The sequence below is a fragment of the Perissodus microlepis genome, chromosome 9 (assembly GCF_051167445.1).
Source record: "Perissodus microlepis isolate ML-2025 ecotype Zambia chromosome 9, ASM5116744v1, whole genome shotgun sequence".
NCBI lineage: Eukaryota > Metazoa > Chordata > Actinopteri > Cichliformes > Cichlidae > Perissodus > Perissodus microlepis.
Genome location: NC_140469.1, coordinates 14,951,872 through 14,978,160, shown reverse-complemented (window position 1 = coordinate 14,978,160; position 26,289 = coordinate 14,951,872). Strand labels below are relative to the sequence as shown.

Genomic DNA, 26,289 nt, shown 5'->3' with positions numbered 1-26,289 from the left:
GTTTTGTTAGTTTTGCTGATTAGCAGTGAGGTGTTCCACCAGGTAAGGGTTTTCTTTCATACTATAATTAAACCTTAAAACCTTAAAAAAAACCCAACTTTTTTTACGTTTTTGCGCATATCAATTTTTTTTTATGTTTCTCGCATCAACTTCAAAATGACCAAATACATTTAAAAAAACAACATTAAATTGCCTAAGTTGTAGCGTTTGATATTAAGTTAGCTGAATACAGTATAGGCTTTAAGATATTATGCAGATTATATTACCATTTTCTTCTAATTTACTTTTTACACAGTGTTACAAATGTTCTGGAAACAGTTCTGCAATGAGATACTGCTAGAGGGCACTTGGATGCAACACGCTTACCTTAGCTTCAAGGTCTTTCATTAGATTGAGGCTACGTCCACACTAATGCGTTCTTTGGCCTCCCGTCCACACTGAGACGGCGTTTTCCCCGAAGGAAAGCGCAGCGTTTTCAAAACGCTCTTGAAAACGCATACATTTGAAGATGGTGCTTATGCGTCGCAGTGTGGACAGCGAAAACTGAGACTTTGGAAAACGATGATGCATGTTAGTCATATGATGCAGTCATGTGACCAATTAAACAAAGATAACGGAGGGCAATGTGGACGCGCAACTCTGTGAAAACGACTGAAAACGCTCGTGTGGACGCAGAGCGTTTTCAGACGAAAACGCCGTTTTCAAATCTATCCAGGCTAGTGTGGACGTAGCCTGAGTGTAATTTACCTGGTTTACCTGTGAGGTTGTAACACTGCTGGACCTTCCAAGTAACACCTACTTAACGCGTGTCCTAATGCCCCACCTACCACCCAGCTTCTGTAATGTGAGCTGACCAAAGCTTAAAATCTGTCAAAGCATCCTCAAAAGAAACCCTTACCATCGATTATTTCAAACAATCTGAAGTCATGTTCATAAAAAGTGACGTTATCATCATCTTCTGGATGGAAAAACTGCAGCAAACATTTACAATCTACACACTGTAGATAGCCAGGACATTACAGGTTACACATAAAACAACACCAAATGCATGAAAACAGGTCACATGTCAGTTTTCACATTCACCAACACAACAAGATCAAATGGTAAGCCGACTTTGTTAAGAGTCTACTTAGTTGGCAGGCGTTGCATCACTTCTTATGCAGGCATGGCATAAGTACAGCTCTGGGGGCTGTATGTTATTCAGAGTCTCTTAAGAACAACAGTGGTCCAAAAACATGCTCGGGAATTTACAATGATCCCACTATCTGAAAGAGTCACGTAAGAACTACAGCCAGTGCGCAAATGCCGAGAAAATCACATTAGCTACTAGAAAGCCTTTTGATTTAAGAAGCTCAAACACATACGCCCTGTCAAGGAGGCTGGCATGCGTGCTCAAATCGTGGCAACAGATTTATTGTTTAAAATTTAACTAGTGAGCTCCGTCCTTGGCATTTTGAACACTGTAGGTGTAAATCTTGAATCTAAGTGTTCTGAATAAAAAGGCAAGGAAAGTGTTTGAAGCATAATAAGCAGGCGGGGGCTTAAGTATGACTAAGATATTCATGTAAGCCTGTGGATTTTTCAACATGGGGATTCTTTTGAAAGTGCATGAGAGATGGGAGATTGCAATGTATTATACATGCATTTCCATTGGAGAATAACAAGAATTAACGCAGCTGTTGCATGTGGTGTATAATTACTTGGTCTCGTCACCATATGCGCTGTACTTGATTAACGTGACATATGATTTTGACTTCTTTGTTGTGAACCACCACGACAGCGCATGTTGTTTTTCCCGCTACAACTCCTCTCGCTTTCTCCCTTTTTTCTACTTTGCCCTTTCTTCTCGTTCTTCAGGCAGCTAAAGGTCAACCTGGATCCTGATGTATACACACAGGTAGACCAAAGCCAATTTCAGACGTGTCAGTGGAACTGATGCTGCCAGCATCCTGTGACAGCTTGAGTGGAACAGCCTCAGTCCTCATCTTAAAATCACCTCTGCTTATGGAGCAGAAACCGTTTGTCACATACGCCTGAAATGCGCTGTCAAATCCTGTCAGCGTACATCCATTTTATTTATTACATCATGATTACGATAAGCATTATCACTACAATAATACAAAATCATGCACAAGGTCTGCTGTGCTATATCTTCCACTAACCCCTGCCCTCCTAGTAAATATTTTATAGACTACGATCTGTTTCTTTCAGCATGCTATTTCTTTGTTTTCTCTACACAGAAATCTGTCGGTGAGGAAGCTGACTCAAATATGTTTAATCTTAATCTTTGCATATGAAATATGTATAGTACAGTAGTGTGGTGCATAGCCATCATGGTTCAGTTTTTACTTTCCCACACTACATATTTGTTCAAGTAATTTTAGCAGACAAAAGCGGTCTTCTAATGCTGTTTTGACAGTAAATGACAGTGCTGTCACTGCAGGATTATATAACTGTACATAGCTAATCATGTAATTAGCTCTGTCAAAAATGATGCCTTTTCTTGTGTTTTTGCAACATGTTTTTTTAGACGTAGATAAAAGAGATCTTAAATATAGACACGGTTGCAACCAACCACATGTTCACAGTGCAGTCCTACGACGAACTAAGTACTCCGTTACTGCTCCCATGAAGATTTAAGAGAGTAATTAACACACACAGGGGCTGATTATCAAATGCACTTAATTAATGCACTGCATCAGCAAGTGTGAGCACCTTAATAAAAGCATTACTTTTGGCAGTTTGCTGGTCTGAAGCATTCAGGTGTTTGTTAACACAATGTTCCCAGGACTCAGACTGTGAGACGCTCAGACAAATTGCAAAAAACCCAAGTGCTGCTAAAGTGGTACAGTTCATGAAAGACAAAGACTGAACACTATGGCCTATTTGAAAGATTTTCCAGCCTCTTCTCTCTAAAAACGAACAAGGCAGTACAGCAAAGATTTGCAGAGCTGAATCTGAACAAACCACAAGACTTCTGAAAGTTTGCTAATAATGATGGAGCCAATCGAAACAGTCAACAGAAAAAAAATAGCACTGTTTTAACAGCACCTTCTTTCAACTGTGAGCAAATGCACCCTCCTCAGAGTGCGCCCAAATGCTTGTTGATGGAGCTGCAGAAGCTGGTGATAGCAGCATACTCAGCCGGGTGGTGGACACGTACATGCTCATGCAAGTTAGTCGTGTTTAAATACTTTGCTCACGCTATACGTCTGCACACCGCCTTGGTTACATCCTTAGGTTTACCTCTTTCATCTGGTTTAAAGCCTTTATGGGTTTTTTAGTGCTGTCAGCGTTAACGCGCTGTCATCCCGACTAACGCGATTAACAATTAACCCATCTGGAGCGCAGACTGAGTCAAAATCCCTAAAATGTCTCTGTACGCATTTTGGGCAGTTTGTCCAAAGTTTGTTCATTCTGCGCTCCAGATGGGTTAAGGACATTAAAAATTTTAACCGCCTTAATCGTGATGACTGCTTTAACGCCGCATTAACGCTGCCAGCCCTAATTTTTGGGGGGAAATTAGTTTGTCCATGTTTGGACTTCTGTGTTGTAAAAGCGCAAATCAGTCCGTGGATGATTACATTGCTCCGCCCATCAAAAAGTCTGTGCATACACGTATATATCGCCCACTGTCGATTACTGGACTGATGATTGTTGGTTAGAAAATTTTTACATATCGCCCAACCCGAGCACCATGTTTGGTGAAAACCAAAGACAACAAACCGCTCATACCAACTGTCAAGCATGATGGTAGAGGGGTGATGATTTGGGCTTGTTTCCAGCCACATGACCTGGGCACCTTGCAGTCATTGAGTCAACGCTTGAACTCCTGTATACTAGTAAATAAATTATGTCATTGGATAGAACAATGATATTAGATCTATATAAAGTATAATTTCATATGTTGAAGAAAATGTAAAGCCTGTGTGCAACCACTCATCAAATTTAAATGTGCTGAAGAGCACTTTCAAGAAGGGTGGGCCAAAATGATTCCACAGTGTTGTGAGAGACTGCTAGTCATAAAAAAATACTACTTAAAGCTATTGGTGTTAAAGGTTTCTCTACAGTCTGTGGTATCAGATGTGGTATCAGAGATTAATTTTCACAGGATTGCAGAGAGTCCTGAGAAAACTTTCTCTTTTGTATATATTATTATGCTTAGGGTGCATGTTGCAGGCAAAAAGCCATCACCCCCACCATCTATTCCGCCATGCAGAAGAAATAGAAATAAAGAAATAGCTTTGTTCCTGCATAGGATGTTAGAGCTAGATAATCATGTTTTCATTTTATTCTTTCATTGTGACAAATAAGCAAGGTGAAAATGTACAGCGTCTCAGACTATGAATGTAAATCTCTCCAAACTCAGGAGCAGCACAGAGGCCCCAAGACTGAACACCCTCTGCTAACATTAAGGAAGGAGGTCCACATTTATCATTGTCCTGGACTCTGGCTTTGATCCTAGAGTTTTGTGTAACCTCAGAGAGTTTTTTGTTGTTGTTTTATTTGTTTTTATTCTAGTGCTCTTTGTTTCTCGTTGGATTGAGTTTGTGAGTTCTGTTTTGATATCTTTATTATTCCAATATGAGTCTTAGTTGTTGAGTCTTTGGTTTCTGTTTCTAGCATGCGACTGTTCTAGTGATGATTTTAATATGCTTGATTTTTATTCTTTGCATTTGTTTTAGTTCCCTCATAGTTTCAGTGCCGTTTTCTCCATCTCTCTGTTTAAACCTTTTGTCATTCTGTCCAGTGTTGGTCAAGTTACTTGAAAAAAGTAATCAGTAACTAATTACTGATTACTTCCCCAAAAAAGTAATCCCGTTACTTTACTGATTACTTATTTTCAAAAGTAATTAATTACTTAGTTACTTTTAAAAAACACAATTTACAACCTGAATAGGTGATAAAGCGATAGATCTTTCAGCCCAATTCTACTTTTTCTACAATCCATCATGCAAAATGTAATCAAATGGAAAAGTCCCTTTTTAAAACTTGTTTAATTAGTTTTAATCTTTTAACTTTATGCATCAAGCAAAAATTTAATTATATGCAACATTCTCTGACTGGAAGAAATTTATTTAATATTTAAACCTATTTTCTGCACATTCCAGCACATAAATTTTTTTTTTTTTAATGTGTGTGTTTACACTCAGTCTTTCAAATAGATGCAAGTAAAACACAGCAGAAAATAAATAAAATCAAAGACTAGCAGTCCTGTTGCTCTATTTTCACCTGTAAAGCAGGAGTAGGGTAGGCGGAGGTTTACCCTGGTGCAGGTGTGCCGCAGCGGTCAGTGGAAGAATCCGCGAGTTTCTCTGTGAGTTTCCCATTACGTCGTAGCGCACTCGGTGCTTGCTCGGAAGTTTAGGGGGTTTTTTCGCTGTAAAAGGAAGTTTTCTTCCCACACACAACGGACGCTAATGTTTTTGTCACTTTTTATGGAATCAAACTTAAAGTAAGGTCAGTACTTCCACGCTTTAAACCCCGCATGCTCATACTCTCTCCCGCACTCGATATATTATCCATTGTTGATCTGCACACAGCTGTTGCCACGAACGTCGCACTCGCTTACGTCATTGTCATGAGACACTCTCGCAAAAAAAAAATCACGGTTTTAGTAACGCAGTAACGCAGCGTTCCTACGGGAAAGTAACGGTAATCTAATTACCGTTTTTGCAATAGTAATCCCTTACTTTACTCGTTACTTGAAAAAAGTAATCGGATTACAGTAACGCGTTACAAGTAACGCGTTACTGCCCATCTCTGATTCTGTCTTCACTCAACTGTGTTTCCATGTTTTAGGCTATTTCATGTTTTACTTTGAAGGCTAGTTCCCCTTACACTCTACCTCTAATCGCCTGTGTTGCTGTTTCCCCTGATTACCTTTTGTTAACTGTCTTATCTTCTCATGTTGTCCAATCAGCCTTCTTGGTATGGACAGTCCTGTCGTCCCTGTTCCCTTCTCTGAGTGTTTATTGTGCTTCCTTGTGTGATTGCGTGTATTTTTGTGGACTTTCTCCTCCCTCAATAAAACATGATTTTGTCTTGTTTTTGAGTCCAAACCTCTACTCTCCATTCTCTCACAGGCATAAATGGAGCTATTTTAGAATTGACCTGTAAAGCCTCAAAAGATGTGATTATATCTGCATGTGATTTACAAAATGGTCCACAAATTCCAGCATTTAGTAAATCAATTAATTTAAAATATTAACAGTTGTAGATGTAACTGTTGCATATTGGACAGCATCGTCCTTTAAGGTTATTAGCAAGGTTATTGATAACTAGATGTCATAGCTGAAGGTGAGCCACTCCCGAGTTAACTGCATATGAATAGTAGAAGTTGGAAAAACAGGCTTGGTTTTGGTCCCTAGCAGAGCCATGCAAAAATTCTTGTTTTTTGCATTTGGAAATACCGCTGCAGCACCATTGGTTATGGATAGAGACTGGTTGGTTCTTGGTTTTTAGGCAGTTACAAGTTGTAAAGTCAGGATTGTTGGGGTTTCCCCAACTTTCTGAGTGGTATATCTGACTCGAGATTCTGACTCTTAACTTCGGATAAGCTATTTTTTATTTATTTACTGCAGTGCAACTTCCCAAATAGATAAAACTCTGTTTATTAGTTTCACCTCCTCCACCAGTCCTTGACAGCGTTTTGCATGCTGCTTTCCCACCTAATTTAATTTCTGCGTTCTGGGATCATTGAAATAAAACTTGTCAGTTTAAGTGGAGCCTGACAGCACCCTGCAATCCTCCAGGCTGTGTGTGTACTAACTGTACTGAAGTTACTCCTCTGACTTAAAAGAAGAGGGCCTGTGAGATAAACACAAAGTAAACTTTAAAGCGTGCGGTAATGTATGCGAGCCATTCTGTATTTGATGCTGCTCTGTTGCATTAAGATCTATCCCTCAATGCCCATATTTAATGTGTCAAGTCGGAGCTTTTCTGTGGCAGAGAGCTGCTGCAGAGCATGGCGGCCATCACCAGGGAGCTGTGATCACACAGTCGCAGTAGAGAAAGCATTCTGCGTTGTTTCCCCACCCCCAAGGAGCTCATTCAGCATATTCCTGCATAATTACCTCAAAGTGATTACGGAAATCAATGAAGTACTGTCACTGCCGTGGGCAGTTTTAAAAAGCACAATATACATACCTGTCCAGCTCACTTCCATAAGAGTTTGCAAACACTCAACAATGCACTTAGCAAACGAGGCACAAATAACACAACTTGTTGCCCTGAGCACTTTTTGTGCCTCCATAACGTTATTGGAAGTGTAAGACGGGGAGTGTTTGCAGCAGTTTATGAAGCCCTGGAGACGAATGACATGATGCATCCCTCCATGAAACCAACAGCATTTTTTATGAGTTTTAGTATTGGAGATAATGTCTGAGAGCAGACTAAATCATCTTTCCTGAGGCCCAGCTGGCAAAAACAACACTCGTGTTAGTCCTGGAGAATGCTCTGAAGGACACACAGTGCAGCAGCAGAACCAAATACATGTGAAGGTTCTTTAAATTTTCATGCTGCTGACTATAAAATAAAGTGAACTATGTGAAAAGTGCAGTGCCTATAGGTCAACCCATGTCTGGACTGTGCAAATTGCCTGCGCTAATTCTGCCATGTGGGATCACACACACACACACACAACACCGCAGTGCAAAGCTGTGCTGATGACTCATACGTGCCACACAGTGCAAGAGTTAAAAGGTGGAAGGTAATCATTGATAACAAAACAAATTGTTCCACCAAGCAAGACAGACATCACATCAGAGATCATGCCAGCTTAAGGCAGTTATTGCTCATGTAAGGCATATTGATTAAAGAAATAACTTTAATAACAGGAAGGTAAGTGACAACTATTCTTCTCAGACCCATTCTGAGAAACAAAACACGTAGATGAGTGTGCAAGTGCTTCGTGTCAGGTTCCGAATGCAACTTTTTGAGCGAGACTGCCACCAAGTCAGTGCTGTGCTTTGTTTTTAAAATCTCCAGCCTGTGTTGTCCTTGAAAATGCACGATGCATCAGGATGTTAAAAAGGGGGAAATTCAAAAATTATCCTCCAGTTGATCAGAATCTGTAGTATGCAGGCATGCATAACTGTGCATGTCAACTTCAATACACCAGTTCTGATTCACAATGATAATACAGGTGGTCTGGCCAACATAATGATATAAATATACAATTAGAATAATATCACAATGATTTTAAACTCACTGCAAACCTGTGTGATTACAATATAAAATTCAGATCTGTAAAGATGCTACAGGTTTTTCTGCATCTTATATTTACAACCTGTGCAGTAAAACACTAGTTTTTTAAAGAAAGCCCACTGCAAAGAAGTAAATAAAGAAGTTATATATGAGTCCTCTGCACTGGTGCTTTCCTTGTCCTTTTCCATGCAGTCTACTGGTGATAATATATAGAGATAAACATTATTTACAGATAACCAAAGGCATTCATACCAGTGCTTTTTAGTGAACATCACAGTGAAATTGGATAATTCATTCATGGTACGTGTGTATCATTTGCATGCAAGATCAAAACTTAAGATAGCTTAACATCGTTATGTCTTCCCTCCTGCGTCCATTACAAACTTTTCGTGAACATCTATTCATTTGGTTAATATGACTAACTTTGTATTCCCAACAATGTCACACTTGCAAGAGCGGCCATTCATAAAAATGAAGGTTTTTGCCTTAAGCGCTGACACTGTCACTAATGGTGTAATGTGTCTGATAGACGATAATGACTCCAGGGTTGATTGCATTGGGCCTGTCAAGGACTCCTCACAACATGCTTAGAGCAGAGGTCGAAACCATGATTGGAGTTTAGAAAGTTGACAGGCTTGGTGCAATGTATTAACTTTGGACTCAAAACCTGAGACGTGGCGAAGGAGGACGTGAATATAAAGGAAGGCAATGCAGAAATAGAGAATACAGCACAGTCCTGGGTTGGTTGCATAAATTTGATAGCTGGACAGTTGAGGATTCCTGTGAAAGTATTTTCTCAGTATTACTCATTACTTTACTGTTTAAAGGTATTGTCATCTTCAGCTCTGCCACATCCTTTTTGTCCGTTTCACCAACTCCAAACTCTGCTTCATAGCAGGTCTCACTATTGTTTTGTAAACCTTCCTATTCACTCTTGCTTCTATCCTTCTCTCACAGATCATCCCTGACACACATCATCCTTGCCCACACTCTTTTCTTCATCTCTCTTGTGAACCATATTCACACACATGACTTTCACTCCTCTTCTCTCCAGAGCATACCTCCAACTCTCCAGGCTCTCCTCCACCCACTGCTTACTCTCACTACAGATCACAATATCATCTGAAAAATTAGCGACTCCTACTTTACCTCATCTGTCCACCTGTCCTCAGTATATTTAGCCCTACTTAATATTATTAAGGCTTTTTTCTGAGCTGGACATAGTAAAGCACAGAACATTAGAGGAACGTTTTTCAGCCTTTTTTTTGCTTGTCTTTAAATTATGACCTATCACTGAGGCTCAGGAGATCACAAGTTGTATTCTTGTGTTTTGCTGCCGGTCATAACTCATACATAGTATATTTTGTTGACCTCTCGGGTTTTACAATATTACATTTATAACACTAAATGTTTCCTTTAATAGAGAGATCTTATTTAAACAAAAAACATTTAGGGCTTAAATCATCTCCTGGCATGTCGCTTTTCTCTCTGGCTCATCATCATTTGTTCTCTTCCGTCGGCTTCTCAGTTCTACAGTAAATCCACAAGGTGAACGATGACACGGACGTGACAAACAGCCTCTGATATTGCAAAAGCACGCTTCGCCATTTTACACGACACCTTACAAACGCTCTCTGTGTTATCTCCAGCAACGGCTGAGGCACATTATTTTAACCTGCTGTTAATTTAATTTATAAAAGTACTTCACTTTGAAATGTAGAACACCTTGTTCCTCGGCTTTGCCCCTTGAGCTAAATTATTAACATGATTTAGTGTAAGTCTATTTTTTCCCTTTTGGGGAGTATTAAAAGTGAGCTGTGCTGAGGGGGATGCTATTATTCTCCCTACATCCTGCAAGGGGGCCAACAGAGCAGAATTATATGATACATTTCTTTATCCTTTAGTCATAAAAGGCATCAGTCAAGTCCATTTGTTTTGCATTTCAACTATAATTCTGACAGGGACAAAACAAACTGACACAAAGACAATGGGAAAAATTTGTGAAATGCATTTCAACCGCATGCAGGACATGATAACGCTGAATAACTGTGGCAACATGCCTCAGAGGTATTGTGTGGAAAGTTCAAACTTTGTCACACTGGAAAGATGACGGCCCAAATTTACTTTATATTTCCAAGAAATGAAAAACTATAGAACAGGGATGTCAAACTCTTTATATCACGGGCCACATACAGCCCACTACGAATCTAAGTGGGCCGGACCTACATGACAAATATGTAAAGTTCTGGTAAATTATTGCCCAGATTGTCCTATAATCATAAAATAGTAAGTTTACATTATAATTATTTTTATTTCTATAGCAGATAGTATATAAAAAGGATTTTCTGTCATTTAAATGTTTATCTATTAGTTACTTACTTTAGTATAGTATGAATGACCGTGGGAGACTTCTTTATCAATAAGAAAAGCTGTAAAACATATGAAAAATGTTCAAAATCTATACACATTTTCTGTCCAGTGGGCCGGTTAAAGTCTTTCTCAGGCTCATTCTGGCCCCCGGACCTAAAGTTTGACACCCCCGCTATAGAAAATAGATATAGTAGACATAAAAGAGAGCCACCTGTCAAATCATATATAAAACAGCTTTGCAACAGAAAATCTGAATCATTATTGTGGTTGACTATTTAGCCTACTCCCAGGGCTAAAGCTCCAAATACTACTTTAGTTATACTCTATATAGTAAAGATAAGGCTCCCTATATTTGCTTTACGGCTGAGTGTTGGGTGTTAAGCGTCCCCCCTGCTTAGTGTGCGTCCAAGAGTTGAACCTGTCCTTAATCTCCCCTAAGAAATGGGACTGAAATTCTCCCTCTGTAGACAAACTAAAGGGCAAAATGTACAAAAGATTGGATGGTTTCTTTTTCTTTATTCACCAAGCTTGTAAGAGAACATTACATTCTTTATTTTCATATTTTTTAGGCTCCAACTAAATATGTTCATTATTTTTTTAGTGAATAGAATGCATTATGCTGGCACAGGATCTGGGGTGGGCAACAGGAGGGGTCCAAGCTCATAACTGTCCACAGTTCCCACAGAGGAAAAACCTGCTGATAAGGCTTCAATATAAATAGAGGCGATCAGGCTCACACAGATGTTGTATGATGAGAATGAATCATAAGCCCGCATAGAGGAATTAAAAGAATTAGTTCAAACAGCACTTTGATTTTAATTCCCTCAAATATGGCACATCGGAAATACAAATATAGTCAATAGAAGTCCAGTTCTTCAGCTCCTGAGTCACTCGAACAAAACAAGACCGTGTTACACTGATTGTGGGAAGGCTAACAAGTGTTGGTGGAAAGTAAGTGGCAATTATATAATCAAAGGCAGTTATTCCATCAAGAAAAAATACTCCATCAACTTAAAATGACAAAGTGTCTGCCAACATGAGTAACAAATAGGCACTTTTATGTGGTATTTCTAAACAGATTAAAACATGAGTCGGCTAATTAAACCCAATGACTTCAACTAGTTTATAATAATGCCTGGTTTATGATCAACAAGTCTTCCGGCATAAATAATCATATAGATTTACTACCTAAACATTCTAACATGACCCACTGGGTATTAATGCCTTATTGTCTTTTTATACCACTGTTATTTCGCTCTGTGTGGCTGAAAGAAAAAATTTTCTTTTTTTTTTTTTTTGCCTGTCCCGTTTGGCTCTTTTGCCATCAGAATTATTGTCTAAAGGCAAAGAAAGATGCCCAACGGATTTACTTTACCAAATTGACCATCCCAGCCTTGCCGTAATGGTCCATTTGATTCACCTTTTATTGTTTATTTTATTTTCACTTGCTGAATACGGGACAGACTTGACTGGGGGAAAGAAGGGGAGAAAGAAAGAGGGAAAGAGAAACAGCTGAGAAAGAAAAAATTTTCCTGAGATGGTTTTCCACCATGACAAGAAGAGCAAACATACGTTTAACTGTTGAGGAAGTCATGGAGGATCAGGTTTGCTCATACAGGAAGAACCGTCTGAAGACTCAGATATCTGATGCAGTAACGAAAAAAAACGAAAAGTATGACCTTTGAGACTTTGTAAAATGGAAAGAGCACATCTAAACAAGAAAATCTCTTTAGAGGCTTTTAGATAAGGCATGACAACAGCATTATGTTGAGTTTGCGGCTTCCTCCCACAGTCCAAAGACATGCACTTTAGCTTAACTGGGGATGCTAAACTTGCTGTAGGTGTGAATGTAAGCCTGAATTGCTGTCTGTGTGTGTTAGCCCTGCAAGGCACTACTGGTCTGTTTAGGATGTAACCACTAGTGATTGTGGAGTCTGTTTGGGAGCCTCTTCATGTTAGGCTAACAAGTCCATTGCTGGTGTCACAGCTAACTCACAGCAAAACCTGACATACTAGGCTCCTCTGTCAGCTACGTTTATTAATGTTGAACTGAACAAAAGAAGTAATGTGATGCTAGTGGAAATTCATCCCCTACAGTTTAGTTATTTAGCGTTATATTTAATTGTTAATATCTGCTCTGCTTATGAGCTTTTTTGGCTCTTTTCTTTTTTCTTTCTTCTTTTTAACTCCCAGAAGGATAACTCCTCTTCATTTTCCTTGAGCGGCTTTCATTATTGTCATTAGATTTGTTGAAACAGAATCATGCACAGCACTTGCAGAGACAGCGAGTGGAGTCAGGTGGGGTCTCCTTAGGGAGGTCATTGCAAATTTTGCCCCTTGCAACTGCATTAGTTTGAAGTTTGCCAGCTCTCAGGGATGGCCTCCCACTGGCCTGGAGCCCCAAACAGTTGACGGCCTTGCTGGTAAGCAGCTCCTCTGGGTATAAACTGCCTCTCACTCTATTTCAGCTTGGATAGACACACCCTCCCCCGGCCCCCTACACCAATGACCCTGAATTGGGCTAAAGATGGATGGATGGACAGATGGACCTTGACTGTTTTAGTGTCATGTACTGCATGCATCCACAGCAATAAACAAAGAAAAACTCATTTTGTGCGAAGGCCATAAATTATATAACTTCAGCATAGCTTCTTATATTTGGGCAATAACGTAAAATACATTTTAAAAAAAGCTTAGATTAGTTTAGTTTTCCTCTAAATGAGGCAAAATGTCCAGGCTGCATTGGGCTCATTTAAATTCTGGTTAGCAGAAACTTAAAATTAGTATACAACAGCTGTCTCCCCTGTATAAAGGTTTTATTGACCCATCCATCGACTTCCATCACCCTCTGTTCACAGACACTGTGGCTGCATAACTACATCATCTCACTTCCTCCTTTGCTCGTGTCACACTTAGTACAGCTACAGGGGGGCTCTGACACGACGCGTTGGATCACCTGCTTGCACAAAAAGCAAATGTTTCCAGTAGAGGATTGTCACTTTCTGCTGCTGCATCACTGTGATGACAGCACTGTTTTTTCACTTCTAGTATTGGCTTCTTTTTGTGAGAAAAATAATGACACCACTGTGAGAATAGCAGCTTGGTAAAAGTGTGAGAATTAGCCAGCCAAACACCTCTGGACAATACAGTGTGCAGTTTTAAATATATTTTTAAAAAAGGCAGAGACTGCTTTTATAAATTTAAAGCGACACATGCAGAGTGCAGAGTGCTGAGTGTGGCTGCATGAAATCTGCCCAAGTTTATTTGTCTCACAAGAGGCGCGCTGCTGCTTTACTGATTACCTTTAACACCTGAGTAAGCTGTGCGCCTGCCTGCTGCAGGCCTCGACATTTTTCCCGGCACCTTTGCGGCGATCTTTGAATTTCAGATGGCTGACAGAGAAATTGAACCGTTTGAAACATAAATGGGATTAGATGATTTTTGTTCTTCAAAAAGAAGGCAAAGATAACTCCGTGTCCATTCTCCTCTGCTGGCTCTGCGGTGATAAAATGCCATTGATATTGATCGTCTGATTATTTAATGATGTTACCTTACAGCCATGACGTGGTGAGTGTGCAGTTTTACATGCTTTTCAGTTAAGCAAGTAGAAAGAAAAGGTAACCAGTTTTACTATAAACTTAATCTATAAAGTTATGCAGATGAAATTCGCTAGTAAGTAAATTCCTAAAAGTATTGTATGCTTATATTTTATTTAAAAATATATTTATTAATCTGTAAAAAGAAAAATACTTTTAATTTTGTTATAAATGTAAATAATACAATAATGTCTGCATTTGTTATGCATTAATTGGAATCTATGATTGCTGCTTTCTTGGGGTTTAATACTCAAAATTCTTAATCATTAACATGAACGTTACTTTGGATTTACTTCACAGGACTACGCCGTATTGTATTGCATATTTAGACATTATAAACCTGCGTTGCTCTGACACACATTATGTAACGTTATCACACCATGTCAGAGAAATATTGGATCAGATATTCTACAACAAATCATCAAACGATTCCAAAAATACGTCACTCACATTGCACCCGTTTCCCTCGCAACAAAAGAGGCTAAGCGGCCCCGAAAAGCTACTGTAAGCCCTTTCTGTGGAGGTGCTTTCTAAAATTAATGTGTGCATACATTAATAGGAATTCAACCTTTGTCAGAGGCACTATCTTTCTTCTTCTTCTTCTTCTTCTATGTCAGACTTTGTTTATCTGTCAGTGTCTGAACTTGGTGAGTTGCTGCCGTTTCCTTCCTTGTTCTGCAATCTAAACAGGCGTGACTGAAAACAACTACTGAATGCATTTTATTTTCATCCATGGTCCCGTTTTGTGATGGAAGGATTTTTTCTGTTTGTATCATGACTTTTTATCCACTCACAATATTGACTACAACATTTCTATTACAGTGCATGCAAAGAAGCTTTACATGCATGCTTCCTTGTACTTAAAATCCACTGATCCCGCTCTCTCTCTCGACCTCCCTTGCACATTTTTTGGATACAATCTTAACTGACAAGCTCAGCTGTTTTGCATGCAGGGTGGAAACATTAAAGACCGAGTTAATCCTCTCTGATTCCCTGCTGCTGTCACTCACACAGTCTCAGTAAAAGCCACAAAATGTTCCAGAATCAAATAACACAGCATCATACCTTTGATCCGCGTGTAATTTAAGACTAAAATGCAGTAATACTGCGTCCTTTGAAAGGATTTCAATTGTTTTTGTGGTAATCACTTGGCAGATTACAAGGGAGGAAAAAAAAGAGTGCATGGACGGGGATGCTTTAGCTGCCGCACATGAAAGATGATTCCATTACAGGTTGAGCTGCCCCAAACTTTAAAGAGACATTTTGGGGTTCAAAGATAAGGGGAAAAGGAGGGAGAGGAAGGAGGAACAGAAAGAAGAAAGCAGAAAGTTGACATGATGCCACTCCTTGCTCAGCTCTGGATGTTTATGATCAAGGTGCTTTCCAAGGTGCATTTCGAAGTCCCACGCGATTATTGTTTTGGTCATTAATTTGATGATTAATCGTTTAAAATCGGTCGGGAGCCACTTCCAAATTAATTTGCCTGCAGCAGCTCTGTAGCCGCTCATTAGCATACTGTGTTCCACTCCTTGCCAAATAAACTTGTCCAATAAAAAGATAACACGCCTGTGGACATGCAAATACCCAAATGTGATTTTGGCACCAGTAGAAAAGCAGTGAAATAAAGCGTTTGTGTGTTTCGTGGCCCACCGCTCTAATCATAAGACAATAATAAGTGCACTTAAGACCTGGATGGCATAATGGATCTAAATTAGCCAAATTTGATGCCCTGTATGGCAGTAACATCTCATTTTAAATGTCATGAAACACTTTTATGCATCTTTTTTTGCTATCAGATGGGTATGTGTGTATGTCTGTGATTTCTGACTTAAGTGATTTAAACTAATGTTGAAGCTGAAATCTAAACACTGAGTCAGAATTTGCAGAAATCTCTGCAGAAACCTGATGCCTGTTGCTATTTTTGTAGTAGTCCTTTTGTTTTGTTCTGTTTTTCTCTTTGCACGATATTTCATAACCTGACTGCTGTGCTCAAATTGTCCTCAGAGTCATGCATTTAATGCCACATCAATAGGCTAAATCCACGCAGCTTTCACTTGTTTACAGATTGTCTCCTTGTTGATGTGCAAATAAATCAAAGTGAGAGATAATGTCAAAATGATGAACAGCACACGCTGCTCGATATATCTTTTAAACTTGATTATTTCACAGAAGATTAGAAAAGGACATAGATCCGTACATCAGCATGACATTTAAATATATCTCAAGGTGAATAAACATTTCTGCGTTCCAGCCAAAATGTTTATGACATGCAATATATTCAATTTATTTTTACATTTAAAAATGACGTTTATTGTTTGTGTTCCTATAAACAATGCTGAACTGAGTAAGCAAGCATTAAAGAATCACAAAAGTTCCTTTCATAGTGGAAATGCTAATGGCATCCTATGTGCAATTAGAGTAATGGGACTGCAGTCACTTTCTTTTTACTGTTCTTTATAGTAACATTTGTCTGGTTTAAAGATCCTCTATGAACTGTTCAGAAAAGCCTTTTTAATAATGACCCTGGTAGACATTAGCAGCGTCTCGTGCATCAGCCGAAACAGGATACGCAGGAGTTCATGACTAAACGTGACTGACTGGCATCAAAACTGAAGCTACGCTGGTATTATGATTTGCTAATAATCTATATTTGACTCAGTGCTAAAAAGAAGCGTGGAGATGGGCTTTCATATTTTTAGTGACATTTAAATTAAAACCTCTGTTTCTAAGCTAACATTAGATAGTATTGAAAGTAGAGAGGATTTCAGGAAAGGCACTGCACCAAAGCACTTGGGAGAATAGGTGGTGCATCTATATAACAGATTGGTATAGTTACCAGTGTTTTCAAGTCCTGTCTTGAAGCTTCTTCAGAATTTTGGCAGATCTAGATCTGATCGAAAAACCAGAAGGAAAAACAGCTCAGGACAATAAGCCACTATTTATAAAATGAACATTGTGTTGTATTTAATGAGCCTTGAAAGTAGAGACTGAGACGATCATTCATCAGGAAAGTGTTGAATGAGATCTCAGATCAAGCGATCCAGTCTGTTGTTTTCTGCTAGACTTCTGCAGAATCTGATGTCTTTTTGCTGCAAGCACCACTTTATCCCCCTGCTGGCCTTTTAGCTAGCAGCCTTAGGTGAGACTGAGACCAGATGAACTCATTGTGCATTGTTTATTTAGGGTGCGTCCTAAAATAGTGCTCAATTTGTTCTTTATCAAATAACCCAGGGTACTGAGCATAAATACATGAGAAAATAAAAAACACTGGGTTACTAATAAAAATTTAAAAAAACAAAAAAGCATTTTCAAACCTGTCAGTATTTTACAGTCTTATGGAAAAGAAAAGTAGTCTTTTTAACAGGACTCTATGCAGACTAAGCATCCTTACTGTTGAGAGGATAAATATCAGCCTTGTGCTGTCAGTCAAACCCACTTTGTTAACTGAACATCAGCAAGTGCGAGCGCCTCTATAAAAGCAGATGTTTCAGCAGTTTGCTGGTCTGGTGCCTTTGAGTATGTGTTAACACAATACCGCAGCCTTTCCAGGAGTGGACGTACCAGCAAATTAACCCGAGGTCAGACCATGCCATGCTCAGAGAAACTGCAAAACTCCCAGGAGCTACATCTCAGACTGCACATGCCTCAGTTAGCATGTTAAAAGTTAACGAAAGTACAATTAGAAGGAGACTGGGAGCAAGAGAAAACCTCTTTTTCTATAAAAGGCAGCACAGTTCAGGTTTGCAAACCACAAGACTTCTGGAACAGTGTTTTTTGAACACATGAGACCCAAATTTGAGATGTTTGGCCACAGAGGTAAGTTTGACAAAGACAAACATGTCAGCACAAACACTTGATGGTGGAGTGGTAATGATTTGAGCTAGTCTTCCAGACACAGGACCTGGGCACTTTGCATTCAATGATTTGACCATGAGCTCATCTGTATACCTAAATATTCTAGAGTCAAATGTGAAGCCATCTGTCAGACAGCTAAAGCTTGGCCTGACAAGGTTTTGTAAACCGACTCAGGCACAGACCACTCCCACTCACTCCCACTCCCACTCCAAGTCCAACTTCTCTCCTCACCCGTTTCTCTCGCTCGCATGCTCGTTCAATATCACGAGGACTGGTCCAGGGAAGAGCTACACACACACACAGAAAGTCCAGTTAGTAATAAATCACACAAAGACTCACAGATTCTGATTAGCAGACTGCAGAATGACTGACGCTGATGGCTCAACGATCCAGCGAAGAGTAGTGTAGGTCTGCCATCTCAAGAATCCCTCCTGATTTACTGGAATGAGTGGGCAGGTGCGATGATGAGCACAGGTGCGTGGGCCAGGGGCGGGAGCTCCCAATGAGCACCGCCGCGGCAGAGGAGAGAGAGAGAACGAAAACAAAAACAAAACATGTTGCCTAAGACGGAGTCGGCCGGCGAGGCACGGGGACCATGACATGGCCAAAGTTGGCTCATGCAACAGTCCTGTGGAGCACACTGAAGACAGCTTTGAAGAAACAAATTCCCAAAACCTTCAATTAACTGAAGTAATGTTGCAAAAAAAGATTAGGCCAAAATTTCTCCACAACAATGTGAGAGACTGATAGAGCGAAACAGAAAACAAGTATTTCAAGTTGTGGTTTCTAAATGTGGCTCCACCAGCTGCTGAGTCAATTTCACAGGACCATGCATCTGGTCCACGTAGTTTTTTAAAACCTGGGAAACCTGGTGAAAAAACATTTTCTATATACTCTGATAACTATATATAAATCTCCAATAATTGTTTAAATAATGAAATGTACACTGATCTTTGTTTCCTTGTATAAAAGTAAAGTAAAATCATTGCTTTCCATGTCAGAAATCTCAGAGTGAAAGTAAACAGCAAAATGATATTTTCCTTAAAGGTCTGCTACAGATGGTTAGCTAACACACAGTTACATCCAAAACCAGAAGCATTTAAAGGAAGACTTACTGACTGTATCTGGCATTTGTTTGGGTAAGGTCAGATCTATAATTCAATGACCTCACTTAACTGCCCAACCTATTTAGCGAAAGGCCAGTCTCTATTAGACAAAGACATGTATAGCACTGTGGACAAACAACATGTATTATTCAAAGGACTCCACTTTCTCCTCTGCCTCAGTAACACACAGACAAAATCTCTCCTTTCTGTCCCTGAAGTGTATCACATAAGGGGAATTTACACCAAACACACAACAAGTAACAAAACTCCAATGGGATTTGCAAATTTTAAATTTTTTTTTAAAAAGGAGAAGAAAAAGAAGAAGTTTTATGGGGGAACAAAATGATCTCTCATTTGGATTTGCTTACTAACACGACTTGAACTATGAAACACAATCATGTCATCAGTGGATGGGTCTTTAAAAAACGGAATAAAAAAGACTGGGAAATTGTGCTGATAAAAACATTTTGTATTCCACTTCCTGCACTGACCCATTATTTATGTCTGCACAAAATATCAACTAGCTCGTCTAACTGTGCTGAACTGTACTGAAATAAACATTTGCAATAAGAAACTAAAAGCCTGGAAGTAAATATTACAATCTGCACTCTTGCCTGGCCTGAAATTTAATTAAAAAAAAGAAGAAGAGACGAATAAAAAAAGAAGTCAGGTGTTGCTCTGCCATGTATCCGTGGGACTAGTTTTGAAACCAGGAGAAAAGGCAGTGACAGAAATGTGAAAGTCCTCTAAACAAACCTTCTGTCACATTTAATCATGTAAGCAGAACTGCTGCCTTATAAATGCATTCCCTCACCAACATATATTGAAGACTTTAATGGGATTTATTGGTTGGGCAGCAAAGGTTATATGGTCCGCAACTCTTCTGATTATGAATTGTGATGTTGACTATCATCCATCCATCCAGAGGAGTAGAGTACCCCCAGGACAGGTCACCGGCATATTGTAGGGCAAAGCCATGGAAAAGAACAACCATTCACATTCACCTCCACTCCCACAACCAACTAACCTAGCATGCATGAGTTTGGTCTGTGGGAGAAAGCTGTAGTACTGGAACCCATTGCGGCTCAGGGAGAACATGCAAACTCCACACAGAAAGGCTTCAGGATCCTCTTGCTGTGAGGCGAGGGCGCTAACAAGCACAGAACTGTGCTCCTCACTATAGATAACTTTATTTGTTTTTGTTAGAACACTAATTAACAAGAACCTAAAATGAAAACAAGAAATACTCTTATATTTGCTAAAAAAAAATGTTTTCCTATATATGTTTGTACAGTGCATTGCTCCTACATGCAAAAAAGAGTTTTCAAAGGACTCTCTGCAGCCCGGTGAAAACTGAGCGCACCGTATGATTCACTAGTTGTAGAGCCACCTTCTAAAAGGTTTAATCAAAATTACAGACTGTAAACTTGATTAGCAGTGGCCAGTAATGAAAAAGAAGGTGATGATATGTGCATGCTGCTTCAAGACAAACAAGCATACTCAGTCAGCATTCATGCAAATGAAAAAGTGCGATAACATACGGTCGCTTTCCAGTCTAACTTCTATCTAATTATTTCTCCACACTTATCTGTAAGAGCCTAACTTCCTCTCACGGCCTGCGAAGTTGGGAGTAACTCTTTGAAATGTCTAAACGAAGACACGACTAAACATGCATCATCTTCATTGACCTTTAAAGACAAATCCCTCCGTGTCTTCGACGCCTAGAAGCGGTTCAATAGTCCCTTAGAGAGCGGGCCTCATGATGGGCAAAATCAATAACTGGTTTTCACACAACATTCATCTTGGTGTTTATGTTTGCCTGATCAGCAATAGAAAAATCACTGACACTCTGCTCAACTCTCACAGGCCCCACTCAGTAATAATGCTGTGTGCTAATGCTAATCTGTTATCTTGTGTGCTCTGGCATTTTCTGCAGTGGAGTGCCTGATAATTGGCTGCGCTGCCCTGATGTTTGCTTATTAAAGCTATGCTTTGGTCTTCTGTCTCTGCTTCATGTCTTTAATTCGCACAGACCCTCTAACACACTCTGTAATTAGGATATTCACATAGCACTGTTATGAGCCTTTTATGGAATCATCTCTGTATTTCTTTAAGGCATGGACACTGGGAATACCAGGGCTAGAAATAACCGCATGTCTTCGTGCCGTCACCTTAGCTTCACGTATATTCATGCGCTGCACGTTATGTATGGGCTCAAAATGTGGTCATAAATATTTTGTACTTGTAAATCGGTTTTGTACTTGTAAAAAAGATTTGTATGTGTAAAAAAAATTTGTGTGTGTAAAAAAGATTTGTGTGTGTGTAAAAAAGATTTGTATGTGTAAAAAAGATTTGTGCGTGCGTAAAAAAGATTTGTATGTGTAAAAAAGATTTGTGTGTGGACTTAGCCAAAAAAAAAACCCTGCAAGTTACAAGTACGAATTTTGACCCTATTTTTCTTCCTTTCATCTGATTGGTCAATGTCATGTCAATCACAAATTAAACAATCCAATCAGAGAACAGATGGGTTTGGCTGTCGGAGGGGCGCTTTTTTTGAACTGCAGGTCTTTGAAGGGAATAAATGCCCTTTTACATGCCAACCCAGCGTTTTCCTTCATCACCACGAAGGAAAACAGTCTGTGGTCGTCTGAGTTTGGTGATTTTTGTGTCACAGGACTACGTGTTTAATATAGGGACTTCCACAGCCTTTTCAACAGCGCTGCAGACCGCGGGGGGGGGGGCAGTGTTTTGGAAATGACGGTCTTCATTACAAAGCTTTCTTCGTTATGAATTAGCATACATGTTTTTATTGAACATTTGAAGAACTAGCAAAAAAACCCCAGAAACTCTTGTAGAGGACATAAAGTCAGAGATAAAAACGACAAGGAGCAGGTGCATCTAGTACAGGTAGCGCTGCTGCAAAAACCCACAGAGCCCAGCAGCCAGCGCAACAAATTCTGGATCCTTTGCTTTTAGTTAGCAATTAGCATTAGCAGCACATCCTGCGTCCGATGTGAAAGGACTTTTATGCTGCGCACTGTGACTCACAGCAATGGTCCCGGGTCAGCCCTAACTTTGTGTTAAACTAATCCTAAAGTAATAATGGTATTTCTAACCACTGACATACCACAACTTTATCCTTTCAACAGCTGCTGAAAGTAAGGGGACCTAACTGCTATCGGATATTTATATAGAGATTACCCTTCAAGGACCTGCAGTTCAAAAAAGCGCCCCTCCGACAGCCAAACCCATCTGTTCTCTGATTGGATTGTTTAATTTGTGATTGACATGACATTGACCAATCAGCTTAAAGGAAGAAAAATAGGGTCAAAATTCGTACTTGTAACTTGCAGGGTTTTTTTTTTTGGCTAAGTCCACACACAAATCTTTTTTACACATGCATAAATCTTTTTTACACATACAAATCTTTTTTACGCACGCACAAATTTTTTTTACACATACAAATCTTTTTTACGCACGCACAAACTTTTTTTACACATACAAATCTTTTTTACGCACGCACAAATCTTTTTTACACATACAAATCTTTTTTACGCACGCACAAATCTTTTTTACACATACAAATCTTTTTTACACACACACAAATCTTTTTTACACACACAAATTTTTTTTACACATACAAATCTTTTTTACAAGTACAAAACCGATTTACAAGTACAAAATATTTATGACCACATTTTGAGCCCATAGTTATTATCTTTCTAATTGTCCATGCTGAGATTAACGAGTTATGTATTTGGTAATTACTTCACGTAAAAACAATCCATGTGTATATTTCTTACATCCTCCTTGCTGCTATACACGTCAGACATATGTTAAGGGCAAATTTTGCTTAGCGCATATAAAATGTAGAGTAAAAATGCAGATGTTCTTAATTTTCTCCACTGCTTATTTTCTATGAAAAGCTTGCATTTTAAAGTGTCAGAGAAGTCAGACCCAACTGAACTTGGTGACAACAAATGAAATTGAACAAGGTGGAAAAACATGATTGGAAGCGTCAAAGGTGCAGATGGGGAAAAAATACATCATTTGAGGATGCTACTGTGCCACATAATTACTGAGTGATTCCTGTCAAAGTCTGCATGACACACAGGAAGATTATTTGGTCTGACACTGAGACTTCAACATCTGCATAATAACTTAAAAGTGGGATTGAAGTTTTTGCTTCCACACATCTTGCCTTCTCATCTCTTTCCACAAGACTTTAGTTTTCAATTAACTCTCGCTCATTAACATTAGGAACTGGAACGCTGATCTATCTCCTGGAGAATCTCGAATGCTTCCCGGGCTCACAGAGCCTCACATGATTGATGCACCTTCCTCACTTTCTGTCACAGAGGCTGAGCAAAGGTAATAACCAGACCGTAACCTTCTCAAAGACATTTCCCTTTGTCTTGGACACCTTTCTAATGCCACAAACATTCAGACCCAAACGGGCATAGAGAAGAAATACAGCACATTCACAAACATACACCCCTGTCTTCTGGCAAATCACAGCTGTGAGTCAGCTATTGGAAATGTGGCAAGTAAGGCAAGCACTTGATATGCAGGCATCTGCTTTGTGGCTTATCTCCACTGCTCAACTGTGCAGAGCAGTTGCTGCTTGGCTGGCCCTGGAAAAAAGCTTTTTCTTGATTCTTTTTCTCTCCTCCTTTCGCCTCATTTTCTCTGCCTTCTTTCCCAGTTTTTGGGGTTTCTCTGGCTCCCCGTGGCTCTTAATTGTTATTTTGGAAAGACATTATCGGAATAATTTCCAATTATGTCAACTGTAATCAAATGGATGATTCAACCTTAATGTGAAAGATGGTCCAGTGCCATCGCAAATTATGTTAGTGTTGAGGCAGTGTCACTGATAGGAGATGGAGGGTAGGACGGAAAGCATGCACATCACGCAGGGAAAATAAAACGTATCCTAAAGTACAAGACTGGTAACTAAGGTAAGTAAAAGCAGACATTAATGCCAAATTAATCCTAATTAATCCCATTGATTATCTCCACTCCATTTCATCTGGTCACAATCACTCTTTGGGTTTGATGGTCTTGACCTCGTCGATGTTTTCTCTCACCACGATCTGTAATTTGAAAGACGTTCTTCAAGCAGGCAATATTTTTCTTTCTGAATTGCTTTATTATGAAGAGAGATAGAGAACGTCAGCTTTTTTCAGTCATGATCAGACACAGACTGTATAACAATATTTCCTTAATATAACGGAGCCTGTCTTTTGTGACAACAGAAATATGCTAATTTCCGGTTCAGCTGTAGGTCAAACTCTGTTTACCCGAGTGAGCCACTTGAGTTCTCTGTGCACTACATTTCTGCAAACAAACCAAAGGTTTCATGTCGGTGCAGCCTCCTACATTTCATAAAATGAGAAAAAAAAGGTGCAGATTCAGCTGACTACTTCCTACCATCACTGGAATTTTCACCACAGTGTTCACACTGTGTTTATTTATTTTAAAAACACATAAATTATAGCCACTGAATTGGGAAAATGTTTATGCTGAATTACTGTGATTACCAAAAAATTGTCTGTTATTCATTTTGTCCCAATTCATTATAGCAATCTATCATATTGTTGTGATACAGCCACAGTATGTATTCCCTGGTATCTGGAAATGAAACTGGTCACAAAGAGGATGCTGCAGAAAAAACGTTCTTGCAAATGCTTTGGTTGGTAGCAGGTTGTCGCAGTTTTCCATAGTTTGCATGGCAGATGCAAAGAGTGGTGAAACTGCAGTGAAAGCTTTGAGAAGTGCAACACAATCTGGAAATAGAAAATTAAATTTGCACCTTTTGGAGCGTGTTGGTTGCGGTGCTGAAGCATGAGTTTTCTGGTTTGTGTCACACTTTTTTACCACTGCTTGGCCAGTAGTTAGTGTGTGTTTACAGACAAATCAGCAACTTCCATGCAAACTACAGGCAACTGTGGCAATCTACCAAAGATCAAAGCAATCACAACAAGGTTTTTCCTGCAGCATCCTACTTTGTGGCCTTTTTCACTTTGCAATCACTCAACAAGTAACCCTAGCAATCAGTGGTTGCCTTATGGTTGCTAAACTGTCTCTAGTCCTGTGTAAAAGGGGCTTTGTTCTATTGACCCTACTGCATCACACTTCCAAATTGGTAAAAAAGTTAAAGTCAAATGTTTAGTGATTACGCAACTGCAAATATTCTGGAAGTAGATTGCTTTTGACCAAGAATAAGAAAAATAAGTGACATAAACAGGAGAATGAATTTAAACATGTATCTGCTTGCAGCCCAACCCGAGAAACTCTATAAAACAAAAGTTAGTTAATTAGAAGAACTTTGCATTGGTCCAGATCTTTGAATTCATCCCGTCCAAGAGTGTGACTTTGTGAATTGAAATGCTGGTTTCTCAGCTGGTCCAAAACGGATTCATCAGCCGTTGGCAGTACTAAAGCTGTTGTCATTGTTTTTTAGTGGTGATCAGAACCAGTAAACACACTTATACTGGAGACTGGAATATGAATGATTCTGAGATTTATCACAAATGCCAAACTGCAAATGGAGGGGATTAAAAGATAGTGTTAGAATCAGGTTTATTTCATAAAAATACAAAGAAATATAACTTTAATGACCTAGTTAACATCACATACATTATGAAATCATGATCAGTGGATCAAATGAACGGCGAGTTATAAAATTGATGGTTTAAGTTTTCTTGATACATTGTTGCCTTTAGACATTTAATTATTAGGAGAAAATAATAAAATTTGTTGTTTTGTGCATGTTTTCTTTAGCAGTTTGACTTTCCTTCTTTGAAGCATCAGAGCACCAGTTTTCTTCATCCCATGGAGCAGATCTGAAATGTCATGGAGAGCGTAAGGAATGATCCGGCTCAGGCGGCGGCTCAAATGAGAGATTAAAATATTAAAGTGAAGAAAAAAGTTTAAGGTTTCCACTGAATGGGTGAGAATATCCAACGTCAAATCCTTACCAGTTTTGAATATGGTATTATAATCTTCTTGTTCTTTAAAGGACACAAGAAATAAAAAATAAAGCAACACCTTTGGAACACATGGGGGCTTCTGTGCTTTTTAGATTTTTATCCTCCAATAACTGTGGACCCATTTTTGGGGTGCTCAAGTCTAACCTTACCGTTACCGTTTGC

The 26,289-nt window shown here is 39.2% G+C and overlaps 1 long non-coding RNA gene across 1 annotated transcript; it reads right to left on the bottom strand.

The window, feature by feature from the left end:
* Positions 1–11,869: 11,869 nt before the first annotated feature.
* LOC146380233 (uncharacterized) lies at positions 11,870–18,492 on the bottom strand. Its single transcript, XR_014801280.1, has 3 exons — positions 18,402–18,492; positions 18,261–18,316; positions 11,870–17,064 (listed from the first exon to the last, which is right to left on the bottom strand). It is a non-coding gene; the product is annotated as an uncharacterized LOC146380233 (long non-coding RNA).
* Between the last annotated feature and the right edge of the window lie 7,797 nt (positions 18,493–26,289).